This window comes from Melozone crissalis, unplaced genomic scaffold (genome assembly GCF_028551555.1).
Source record: "Melozone crissalis strain CALT ecotype California unplaced genomic scaffold, PUWL_Pcris_2 ptg000013l_1, whole genome shotgun sequence".
Classification (NCBI taxonomy): domain Eukaryota; kingdom Metazoa; phylum Chordata; class Aves; order Passeriformes; family Passerellidae; genus Melozone; species Melozone crissalis.
The window spans coordinates 8157100-8170683 of NW_026535791.1; the positions used below are offsets into that span (position 1 = coordinate 8157100).

At 38.9% G+C, this 13584-nt stretch overlaps 1 protein-coding gene across 3 annotated transcripts in view; it reads right to left on the minus strand.

The window, feature by feature from the left end:
* STARD13 (StAR related lipid transfer domain containing 13) overlaps positions 1 to 13584 on the minus strand; it is a 244671-nt gene that overhangs the window by 102800 nt on the left and 128287 nt on the right. The window lies entirely within an intron of this gene.

Consider the following 13584-nt stretch of genomic DNA (forward strand, 5'->3'; position numbering starts at 1 on the left):
AGTCCTTCAGGCTTCTTAAGGTCAAAATATTTTAAAGCCAATACTTCAGAGGTGCACTTTTTTGTTTTTTTAAATGAGTGATTTACTTTATTATTAAACCAATAAAACTACTTATCTGGCTAAGCTAATTCCTACAGTCCAGTTACTCTGATCATATAAAGATATCTGTGATGGTCTTTGGCCTTTTAAATGTTTCCTAGAAAGAGTAAGCAATTTTTTTAATATGTTTGTTTTGGGGGACTTTTTTTCTTCCTCTACTGACAGGACTTAGGACACAGGACTCAAAAAAAGTAGATCACAATAACTAGGTGCCTATTTTTAGTTCCAAACTCTTCTGTCTTCATAGGACTAAAAACCTGTGTACATGCATTTTTCTTACGTGTACATCCCTGCAGCAGACCTGCATTTACTTGCCCTCCTTCACCTGAGTCATATTTGTACTCCTGGATAGATAATGGCAGTTTAAATACAGCTATCCGCTGCCTGGGGCAAGACTAAGACTCAGAAGCCAGGGTGAAAAACAACTTCTGATTCAGCATCCCTGGATATTTTTGGTGGCCTCCTCTATCTCCTGCATTAGTGACAACAGTGACCTACCTACCTTGTCTGTCTCCTTATCCCTCATCTGCTTTAGATTTGATCTCCATTGTGGCTCGTTCAGTTGCTCTGCAGATATGGCCTCACCTCATCCTGTACATTGGAAATAAATACACTGGGAAGGGTGGAGCAGACATGCTGCTCCCCTCTTATCTCACCCTCTATCTCTTCTTTGCTCCAAATTTTCTTAGATTAATCTGCAGCTCCTCAGGCTGGGATAAAACAACTTAATTCAAATGGCATCAACTCATTGGACTTGACTGACTACACATTAACAGCTCACCAAGACAACTCACAAATAAACAAAGCTACAAAGTCAGTTTATTTTTCTCTGCTTTCATCCTATTTTCTTTTTAAAGACTGCAGAACCACAGGTGAGTTTCATCCAATGAATTATGGATCCTATACCATGTATACTACAGAATGGAAGGTCTACTGAGACTGACTTTGCAGCATAGTGCTTATGGCATAGAGCAATGAAATTGGGGATCCTGGTTCAATTATCTGTGCTGATGTACAGTTATTAATTTATATAAAATTGAAGCTGGCAGAAGTTACAAGTGAGAAAGGTTTACTATTGCTTATACCAAATGGGCAAGATTTTGAACTTGGGTCATTCACAGACACACCAAACACATGGGCTGTTAGGGACTAGTTAGGGAAGGAGACAGAACAAGGAGGCTTGTCTTTAACTTGGTCTCCCACTGCATCCTTACAGCTAAACCAGGTAAGAGAACCATAGATTACATGGATGGCAAATGGTGAGGAAGATGACTGGATCACTGGTCTCACAGCTTGTACTCAGCAATACAAAGTCCAGTTGGTTGTTGGTTACTATTGGTATCCCTGAGGCAATGATACTGAGCTGATACTGTTGAATGTCTTTAATAAGTACCTGGATCATGGAATAAAGTACAGTCTCAGCAAATTTGTGGATGATACCAAACCATGGAGGGGTGGTTGAGATACCGGAGAGCTGCTCTTCAAAGTAGGTTGCTGGAGGTTGTTCCTCAACCTTGACCGGCTGGAGGAACTGGCTGACAGGAACCTCACACATGCCATGTAAATCCTGAAGCTGGGATGGAATAATCCTCTGCAACCAGACAGACTGGGGCAAACTGGACACACAGCCCTTGCAGAAAAGTCCTTTAGGTTTTGTTGGCAACAAATTGGACATAAATTTGCCCTTTTGGCCAATGATAATGCCCTCACACTAGGTTAGTGTATTAGGAAGAATGTAGCCAGCAGATCAAGGTACATGATTGCTTTCTTGTTGTCCACATTTGTGAAACTACAGGCTACTCTATTCATTTTGGGGTTCCCCAGCACAAGGATATCATGGGCATATCACAACAAGCCCTGCAGAGGGCTGAAGCAACTTGACATAGAAAGAAAGACCAGCAGAGCTGGGTTTGTTAACCTTAAGGAGAAAAGGCTAGGAGAGCTAATTAATGGCTTCATCTACTTAACAGGAAAGTGAAGCCAGGGTCTTTTTAGAGGGACACAACTGTAGGATGAAAGGCAACAGAAATGAGGTTGCAGAATTTTAAATCCAATTAGACATAAAAGAAAAGAAAATTCCCCATTTGGTGGTCAAATGACATCACAAGTTGCCCAGAGCACGTGTGGAAGTTGCATATCAGTCCTTGGAGAACTCAGAACTTAACCTGACAAGGTCCCAAGCAATCTGATCCAGCAGTCTCTCATCTGAGTAGGAGCTGGACTGGATGATCTCCCAATGTCTCTTCCAACTTAAATTATTCTGTGATTCTGTAAAGTTCACAGTCTTGTTGCCTGGGCAGCTCTTGAACATTGAAGTTTTGATGCTTCAGTGATGCAGACACATCAAACATGAAATCGCAGCTTCTAAACATGAGACTTCAACCAGGATTATTCCTTGCACTTAGTGGTGCTACTGTGATGCTCCTGCATGTGTTATTTTTATGCAAACTAGAGATATTTTGTTTCAGCACAGTGTCTTTCTCTGCTGGGGATCTGAACTCTGGGTCTCCAAGACAGCAAAGGAATATTGTGTCTTATCCAGCTGGTGTGAAGTCGTTGCGTACCCACACGGACACAGCCTGAGTGAATGTCACCTGAGTCCTACTTAAAACTAGAACCTGAACTGTAATTCAGTAGACTGCAGTTTGATTAAAAACAGACTGGGTGAAAACTCAAGACCAAAAGTCAATAGTCATTTCAGTGAAATAGAACTATGTGGACTCCCATGCATACTTTTAATCCATATTAAAGAACTTCTTAAAATGTCAAGAGTCCAGTCTCCTGAATGTAACATTTCCCTCCAGGTTAAACCTCAGAATGGAAACCATCAAATCTCTGTCAATCTCTCATGTGAACAAGAAATGAGACAAAATTGCCGTGGTGCCAACAACACATTTTACAGATTGCCTGATGTTTTTTCAATGCAAAATTAAAATAGATTACAGAGAATATAAGGTAATGAAAAACTGAGCTAACCACAAATTTTCCATTTTAGAGAAGATGCAGGCTCAAGATACATTGAAAAAAAAAATCTATCATACCTATATGTCGTTCTAAACATTTCTGAAGCATAAATGTCACAAGTATTTATTGGTGTTTCAGACTGAAGAGTACACTAGTGCCATTAAAAAACAAATTCTGCTAAATCATGCAATAAACAAAATTGCAGCATCTAATTTGACAACTGCCACTGCTATAAAGATTTCCACTTCTGCTAATAAAAGGATGACATGTAAAGATTTTTCCTTAAATCAGCAAATTAATTTGCAACTTTTTCATTGCCATAAAGTTGCAGTAATTGTTACTCAAAGGCAGGAAGTCAAATTTTACACTTGCACAAATGCTAAAACCATGACAACAGGGAACCTGATTATTTTTAGTGGATTGTTAAAAATGCACCACAGTTCAATATTTTAAATTCTTGGTACAAGATATTTGCACCTCTTAAATATTAATCCCAGTTTTAAATAATTTTCTTATAGCTTAAACAAAGAAGCAGACCTAAATTCAGTATGAATTACATCAGTAGTTAAATATCTAACAAGAAATTAACATCACTATAAATCTATTTTACATTTTACTATGATTATTTAGGACAGCTGAGCCTCATATATGCTGAAAGAGTATGTCAGCATACAACAGCTGCTGATAAAAACCAGCATGTGTTGGTGGAAGCTTTTTGTTTTCTGAAGATAATTAAAACTTGCTATGGTTTTCCAGCTGCTACAGAGTCAATAAGGAATACTTTAAAAAAATGAGTGGCACTTTTTTGATTCACTTTAAATGGATTGTGGCTATGTCTATTGAATATTAACTTAAGACAATTATTCTACAGTTTTGGGTTTTCATGAGTTTTCTAAAAAGCAAGCTATAGTTTCAACCAGAAAATTTTCAACTGTCAGCTTCAGGTGCTCAGGAGGAAGAAAGCATTCTGGTCACAGAAATGTTTTGCTGAACAAGAAAAGCAACTCACTCAACTACTTGTGTCCTTATCCTTAAAATTCTGTGTACTATATGTATTCAGATTGCATTTTAAAAGCTCTCCCTATTGGTCTAGGCAGTTTTTTTGAAAACTTTCTGTTCTTAGAAACATTCACAGGCACATAGAGCTGTAAAAAGCCTTGCCAGTGTGGGAGTCAGTGGCTCTGCAGAGCTAGGATGAAAATGCTGAAAGCTTTATACCGATTCTCACTGAAGACTCAAGATGGGGATTTTCCAGGATGTCAGACCACAGAAAATAATATATTATTTTCACATAATATCATACCTGGTGGCATGTGAAAACTGTCTTCCTGCTTGTACAACAACTTTTAGGTCCCATGCCCAACGAGAATCCAATGGCAATAGAGCAACTTAACGAAAGTCTTCCACAGAAATGGTCCAAAACACAACTTTCTAGAACAAGGCAACTTCAAAGGTCTGAGTCACTTCTGAGTAACATATAATTACTCAGCTGAGTAAACTTAGCTGAGTAACCTAAATGACCTCTCCTTGCAGTTCTCATTGCTGGTGGCTTTCCATGAGCATCTGGAAACTGGTGGAAGCTGGTTTGCATTCTCTGACTAAAAAGATAAACCAAATAATGGAAAAGGAACTAAATTTCCCTCAGTGACAGCCAAGTTCTCTCACACACCTTGACAAGCTGTGGATGTCAGAGGTCAGATTACAGCCTAGAAATATGTATGGATCATCTGATTTGTCAGCCTTGAAATACTTTAAGTACCCAACATTAGAGAAAATAAGTATTACTGAAACAAAGTGTAATTTAATTTTTTCTTTAGCAATTGCAATTGTTTCATTTTAAACTTCAGAGGCCAGAACTAATGAATTGATCTTCAGATAAGAGGCCACTCGAAATAATAAGACTTTCAGCAAATAACACTGCCATTATGCACCAGGGAGCTGAAATGCTTATTATGCAGTTCAGTGAAAATTCAAAAGACACAAAGAATTTGATATGACTGGCAGCAGCACCGTCTAAAAATAGCTCCGCATAAAAGGGAATTAAAATGTCACCGGAAATCTCTTCCTTCCTTCAGAAGCTGCTGGTAAACAGAACTTTCTTAGTCTGAACTGACAATTACCCCATGTGCAAGTGCAAGGGCACCCCTCTGCCTCTTGCTGGCACCCATGGCCCTTCAAGGAGGATGTCAGGGCTGCTGGGGAGGGATGGCCTCAGGGTGAACTGCAGCCACTCATCTCCCCAGGCAGCACCACTGATGCCATGTCTGATCAGCCATCACCACGATGAAGACAGCTCCAGCTATCAGCATGAAGCGCTGGATGAAGATAGAGCAATCCTGGCCATGAATCAGTGCCTGTATTATTTGATCCAGGCTACAGCACTCAGGCAGTAGTATGAAATACAGCTTTTGCTGCCGTGGCTCAGGTTTTGGCAAGGGTGTTTAGTTTTTATGCAGAATCAGCAGTTCGAATGATAAAGTTTTGGAAAAAGTATTCTGACATCTCAGTCTCTTGATTTGGAAGAAACTTTTAAGACAGACATTGCTGAATTGAAGAGACAAGAAACTCCTCTTAACTCTGGATAAGACCTAGGCAGACTGCCACACTTTTAACAAAGTGAAGCTGACAGGATGGCAGTTTTAAAATGTCCTCAGAAATACATATAAATACAGCTGTAAAAATGAAAAGAAAAAGGAAAAAAATGTAAAGCCAAGGACTTACTGCCAAGCACTAACTTTTGGATTTTACATTATCCCCTTCAGATAAATGTTTGCAGGAAGAGAAAGCCATTACCTCTGAAGTTACAAAATGATTAGATATTCAGCTGCTGCCATCAGATGCAATTAAAGACACAAAACTTAGATTCATCCTGCAGAACATTAAAGTTTGCCAAATATATCATGAAAAAGCCACATTGTGTGGCTCTGAGAGTCTTGTCCTGTCCAGACTCCCACTCCCATATCAGTTGGGGACTAGGGAAAATGAAACATTCTATGCTTCCTGAAGCTGAAACGATGGAAAAGGACTGTGCCTTTCACACATGTGAAAGATGGCACCTTGTGCCATCTCAGTGTTGACAGAGAGACTGCTTCCTCCTCAAATCTAGAGTCATCTTACGTCTTTGGTCCCTTTTCACATCCTGGGTCTTTTGCAAGGACACTTGATTGGGATCAGCAATATGATCTAATACGATCTAATTATTTTGGATGGGTTTTGCAAGTTCTGACCTTACACAGATTCGGGACACTAATTACAAAAGGAGAAGGATGAGGTTGTGGTTAGCTAATATGAACTGTTTCACAGTATGATATAATGAAAATTACTTAAGTACTTGGCTTCTAAACAGAATTTATTTCTGCATTTGTGCAGGAATGAAAAGGCACTCCATGACAGGATACATTTACTTTTGAGTATATTCATCAGAAACTTCAAGCATTAAAAATTGTATTACCTCTTTTGGGGGATAATACTGTCGAAACTTTAATATTGGATCTTTAGATCTTGTGAGCAAGGTTTTCCCTCATTTTGCACCTTCTGTGGCAGCAGTAAGAGGGGTTACAATTACACTGCTAAATGAAACACAGACTGATTCTTGTTTTTTGGTCAAGTGGCATCACTCACTTCATGTCCTCTCTATATCTAGTAGTATAACTAGTCCTCTCTGAGGCTTAGTCTGAGCTGAGCCAGCTGGAGAAGCCCAAAACAGAGCCAGAGAATCTGCTCAGCAGCCCAGGGGGTACTTCAAGCTCACCTCCCATCTTTTTTATTCAGCAGCGGAGATATGCCCACTTAGACTCAGAGGGACATTTTACTGCTGTACCAACACAGGGAGGCAATGTGTTAACACCTAATATCTGCAAGCAGGAGTTTCTGGATAATAATGTGCATAAACGGACATTGAAGTAATTGGCCCAAAGGATACATGCAATAAGGAAGGGGAAAGTGTTGTCAGAGATCTAGGGAAAAACCACATGGTTCAGCATGCACTGAGGGGTTTGGAGAAGCAATAGTTCTTTGCAGAGAAGTGTTACACAGGAGCAAAAGTTGTACCACCACCCCCCCTTCCCAACCCATTCAGCAGTAAAAGCTGTGTTGCCTTTTCTTAAAGCTGAGGGTGCTGTATTTTCCTGCAAATGATTGCAGGAAGGAAGCTGAGAAATCTCCCAGAAAATGGCAGGTCTGGAGGGTGCTGGATGCCAGTGGGTGTGTGTTTGTGACTGAAGAGGATAAAACCCAGAATTAAATTAGAGATTTAAATTTTAATTTGCTGCTTTTATCCATTTTCCTAAACCATTCAAGTGGTGAAGGACTATAAACAAGCTCTGAAAAATCAATAAAATAAACAAACCGTGAAAGACACTAGTGACACATTAAGGGGGAAAAAAATCACATACCCTCTAGGCCATTGGGATCAAAGAGAGAAATCACAATAAATATACAGAAATTTTGGTTCCAAATCCTGAAAACTTTGCTCACATAAACAGACCTTCCTCCGACCACAATCCAATTAAAAGAGAGCACAACTATTGCCAAAGGCCTGTAACATCTAGCTCATTCAAACAGTACCAGTTGACATTATTAGGATGTATTATTTTGCTCCTTTAGCACAGGGGAAGGTTCATCTGAGTAAGTAGCAGGGCTGAGTCCTTCTTTGGTAAAGGGCTTTGACTGGAAAGTAAAATGTCTGGTATGTTCCAGGCAGGCAGTTTCCATGCCTGGCAGATGGTATTTACTTAAGATGTACTGCACAGCCCATTATTTTAAACCAAGTTACTTTGTCAAGTTTACCTAACTTATCACAAGGATTGTTCATCTCTGTGTCTGTATTAGTCAAAATCCCATGTGTTCTGAACTGCTATGGAGGGATTGTTTTCTCCCAGTAGAAATAAAATCGGTCCTGTAACAAATGAGAGGTGAAAACCCACAAGATGTTTTCAAACTGAGTCACACACATCCTTTTCAGCCAAACCAAAATACTCCCAAGTCCTCTGAATCAGAGTGTCTACTCTTCAACAGCTTCTAAATAGTCCAGCTCAAGGTGCTTGAGGCCTCCTCTCTCCCACCATATTATGGTGTTCTTCTCTGACCCATTAAACTGGGCCTGAGAGGGGAAACTCCTCAGGTTTTTAAGCAAAAAGTGCACCACAAGCCACAAAGATGGGGGGTTTCTCACTTGCTTACATTTATTTATCTATAAAATGAGTATAAATAAGAAATGACACAACTAGTATTATACTGGATCAAGCTCACAGGATATGTAATTCATCATTTTACCCTCAAAAGCAGCTATTAAAAGGTGTAACAAACTCAGCTACAGACCATTGTTTCATTACCTAGTAACAAGGGTCCTGTTTGCTCAGTCCCTTAGGCACTAGTCCAAACATATGTGATGTCCTATTTGAAACAGCTCATATATTTGTTTAAGTGCAATTAAACATCTGAGAATATCTTGTGATAGGAATACGATAAAAAAAAGAGTGAGGCTAAGATGCTATCATTGACTACACAGCTTGCACAGGAATAAAAATTAAAAGCACGTAACTACTGCCAAGAAATAATAGTATCTGTTTGGAACCTAAAACTGCAGATTTTTTAAAATTAACATTTACAGTGCTCATGGTACAAACACTGCACTTTATTTTCAGAGATTTCTGTATAAATACGGATATAAGAAACTGAGTAACAAAAATGCTACATACATATTCTCTTAATGAACTATTGTGAGTAATTTCCATTTTACTTCTGTTATATAGCATTTTATATGCCACAGTGACTTATCACTCCTTGTGAATTTAAACTAATTCCCCTTCTGATTATTATTACTCTAGTGATTCATTTATTGAGCATAAATCTTGCATTTATTGGCTTAAATGTCTTTTAATATTACTGTCTATACTTGTACAATGGGGTTAATATGAAATTCAGTCTCCTCCGTGATCAATGCAGAAGATATATAGCACAACTACAGCTGTTCATTTCACAATTTCAAAATAAGAAAGCCTCAAGTTAAGATTTCACCTTGGCTGAAATCCTACTTTCAGTGAAATTGAGAGTAAAAGTCTCCTAACTTATAAGAAGAGCCAAGATTTACTTTTTTGTGTCCAACCTGCATGTGTCAGCTGAAGTGCCTTTGACATTTCATGGCTGTGAAGCTTTAAGACTAGAAATAGCCACTATTATTGAATCCAATCTCCAGTACCACACAGGCCACTTCTAGTTACATGTTTGAACTTTTTTGCCAGATAGTGGCCCCAGTGAAGGTTTCTCCGTTTTAAATGTCCTGTTGTTTATGAAGAACAACTTTTTAAAACTTTAATTTGCTGGACTGCACTCTTCTATACCAATATTGTTTTTAATAGAAACACATATCAGGGCACTCTGAGCTTATAAATACCTCTAAGGATGGTCACATTTTTTGTGTTAGTGTCCAACAAATACTTCAACCATTTCAGAGTACAAGTACCTAATAAAAGTATTTTTAAAAATCCTATTATTTCATTGAGAAACTCTAGTTTCTTCAAGCTTAGGTCTAAGGACTTTAGGAAAGAATGTATAAGGAAGAAAAGATGATGAAGAAGCTTCAGGGGACATAGGGTCTCAGTTTCTAAGGGGCCTTAAAGAGTGTATGAAACAACCAACACAAAGATCCCTTTGCTGTGAGCACACACCTGCCCGGCACACATCTAATGGTGGAAGGGGGTGGACCATGTCCCAGCTGAGGTCTGCAAAGCAGCTCTGCAGCTAAGGACGTTCCTCCTGGTGCTCTGGGCAACCCCAGCCCCAGTTCTGTCCTCTCCTGTGTGCCTGGGTTGAAGCACAGACAGAAGCACCACAAGAGGAGGCACCGGGAGCTGAAAAGTGGCTACAAGGCACTGCTGCCCTGGCTCCCCAGCTTACAGGCTCATGAGACAGCAGACCTCCAGCACTGGTCAGAGATGACCTAAGTGGGGGTGTTTGTATCATTGCCACCAAGGCTGAATCTTGTTAGCTAATCTTTCACTTTCCTGCGTTCAGTCAGTGAGGTTTAAACATGTGCAGGTAAAGTGGCCAGCATCCAGAACAGGAGAAAGGCTATGGTTCCGGTTGCCTGAACAACTCTATTTTGTCCTCTTTGTATGTCTGACCAAACTCACAGTCTTTAATTTTTTAATTGTATCCCATTTCCCATCCTGCAATCCACACCTGTGTACATACCAGGAATTTTATATGGGCTTTTTTAATGCAGCCTGTGACTGCAACATTTTCACCTATATGACTTCCCCGTTCTCCTTTTGAATACAAGAGCATATTATCTCTTATGGCAGAATAATTGTTGAAATTTAAGTCACTTGAATTGCATAATTTTTTCCAAGTCACTTGTATACCTCTGTAACACTTTCCACAAATTCTACTCATCCTTAGAAAAATAGATGAATTAAACACCTAGAACTAATTACAAAGGGAAGACTATAAGACAGAAAAGTGCATTTGTTTGCACATTTCTAAAACTCACTCAAACCAGACAAATCCAGGTGACCAAAGGTAATAGCAAACATACAAGATCAAAACTGAAATTGCAACACATGAGAGTATAAAACATTTGCTGAGTGCTGAATGGAGAGTTTGCCTTGAAAAATTGAAAGTCTGATTTAATATTGCTCCATCGAACAATTTTCTTCAACTGTTCTTGCCTGTGGATATAAACTGAGACAAATCACAGGACATTACACACTGTGGGCAGGAATTTACTCACTGAGAATAGGAATTTGTCTTGTTTTCATTTGCTTCTTCATATTATTGTCTTACTGAATGTGCAGGCGAAGAATCTAATTTTACTGTAGGTGAAAGGGAACATTCCTTTACCAGCCTGTCCATGCTGGGGCAGATGTGGCTTCATTCACCTTGACTTACACTCTACCTGAACTGCACAGCCCAATTTAACATTTTCAGGGTATAGCCATAATTCTTCATTACTTTTTACCTACAGCTATTTTTTATATTTTCTGTTCTGCACTGAGTTTAGCCATGCACTGTAAAAGAAATAACAACTTTGTGACTCATGTAATATAAATTCTTGAAAGCCACCACCTTATTTATTTAAAGAAAACATGAGTAATCGTTAATGAATTCTCACACAGTTACTGCATAGAGAGTTTGAATAAATGCCTCAGACCAAGCATGCTACGCCCCGTTCCTTTAGGCTGAGGCATGTGTCCCCTTCAGTGTGGAAATGAATGGCCTCATGGGGGAAAGGGAATCATCAAAAAGATCACATCTTGAAATTACCGGTTTAATTCCAAACAGATAATTACCACTCACATTCACAGGCCACCTCATAATTCTGCCTGAAGGGGTTGGTGGTGTACACAAACTAAATATTTAGGACTTTCAAAGTATGATCTGATTGAAATAACAGTCTGGTTCCTGTCATTTCCCTTGTGGTGATTTTCTTTATAGAAATGATTAAATAGTATAATTCCTCTAATGACTCATTTAGTTTATTTTTAACTAACACCAAAGGAAAATACAAAGGAAATAGTTTTCAGCAAATGTGTTTTTCAGGGAGGAAAAAAAGCTGTATTGCGTTATGATAGCGTAAATTAGCATAGTTTAGAACAGTACATGCAGCTAATGGCTGAAAAACTAGCACTATGTGCAACACTTGGTATCACACTGCATCTCTGACCAGGAATGGAAGCTTTGACTGCTTTATACATTATAAATTGGTTATGTTGTAATTTTGTAAAACATTCCTTTCACTAAGGAAAAAATTTCCCTGATATAACAATCCTACTTCAGGTGCCTCCAGTCTGAAAATGAGCAAGTGAAAAATAACTGGGTAAGAGCAGAGAGCAGGTATTCAAACAAGCCCCAGGGCAGCTTAGCACTTAAACATGTGGCAGATGTGTTTTCAGCAAAGTAATTTACAAGACAGGATACACCATTCCAACAATCTTAAAATGCAGGCTGGATCTTTTTCTAAATGTATGCTACAATCCAAATTATTAGATTGGAGAAGTGCTAACACAAGAATTGGGGTAGCTATGCTCAAATATTTTGTCTTAATAGCCTTAAAATGTATAACTCAAAGATAGACAAATTCAAGCAACTAAATAATGATTTACATGCTTTACTCAACTGAATGACTGAAAGCAAGTTTTGGTTCTCATCTTTCATCTCCTAATCTACTTTTCAATATATTATTGATAAGTTTCTTTGTGGCACTCTGCTAGTTTTGAATCCCATTTGTTAATGGGGTAAAATTCATTCACCTCTAAAAGCACAGCCTGATAACTCCACCCATTTTAGAGTACTCTTCCAGTACCCTCTGGGAAAAGGATGGGGACTGATCCAGTACCCTCACACTGCTTACAGTCTGAACAAAGCAAACAGAGAGGGTGACATGCTAATCCAGCAAAACTTGGTGGAAGTCTTGTGAGGGATTGATGGATCTGGGTTTTTCATCCAGACCATAAACTGGTGGTTTCAAACTGAGTCATATTAGTTAGGCTTAGACTTTTTGGTATTGCTAATACAACTATTTGTATGAAAATTACTAGTCATTACTTAGGGCACTGTAGATTAAAAATGTGTGCCTTGGTTTTGCACTACATATGGGCTTACAGACAGACATCAGCATCTATCTGCACACATAATTTCCTTACTGCTAATGAACTGACATGTGACCAACAGTGGATCTTGTCCCCAGCTTACATCAATAAAAGAAATAATGTATTTATTCTTAGTGACCCAAAATACATAACTATTTCATATAGTGAACAGTAGCATACATCACATGATCAAGGTACTATACAAATATCATTTCCACAGCTCTGTGCAGAACAGGTTGGAAAGCTGTGAAAGAGAAGCAGAGGTCATGCACCACAGACTGACCATCCATGCAACAAGCTGCAGGAAGAAAAGTTACAACTTTGAAACTTCCCACCATGCAGCTTCTCCAAAGTCTCAGCAGCACTGGCTGGCTTTGGCAGCCCTGGCTGTCCCAGACAGATTACAGGTTACAAGAGGGAATGCCAAACAGCACCATGGCAGGTAGAAGAGGTGTGTTAATCCATCACATCCTCAGTTAATGCTGTTTGAACGCTAAGTTGGTACTAGCACTGCACCCAAAACATTTTCAAATAAACTTTTAGAGAAATAAATTACCCTTTCTTTCCATTCAATCCAGGCCATACACTGGGTACACAGAATGACATAATATCCTTCCTGAAATCAGAGCTGCAGTGAGGACCAGTATCCTTCAAACATGAACAGTTCCTGAGACTGCCTTGCAAACAACTACATTTTCCTAATTGCCACAGAAACTATCTTTTTCATCTTTTTAAATCTAGCCAAAGAATTATACATTGTTTTCTTTATAAATGCAATAAAATTTCATCACTATATTCTGTACTTCTGCCAGAGTTTGACAGCCATAGATCTAAAGAATCTTACTGGAAAGCAGTGCACAAAAATAGCCATTCCATTTAACTGCTGCTGGTCAAAACCTCACACCAATTGCTGTGATATTTGCCAGATATG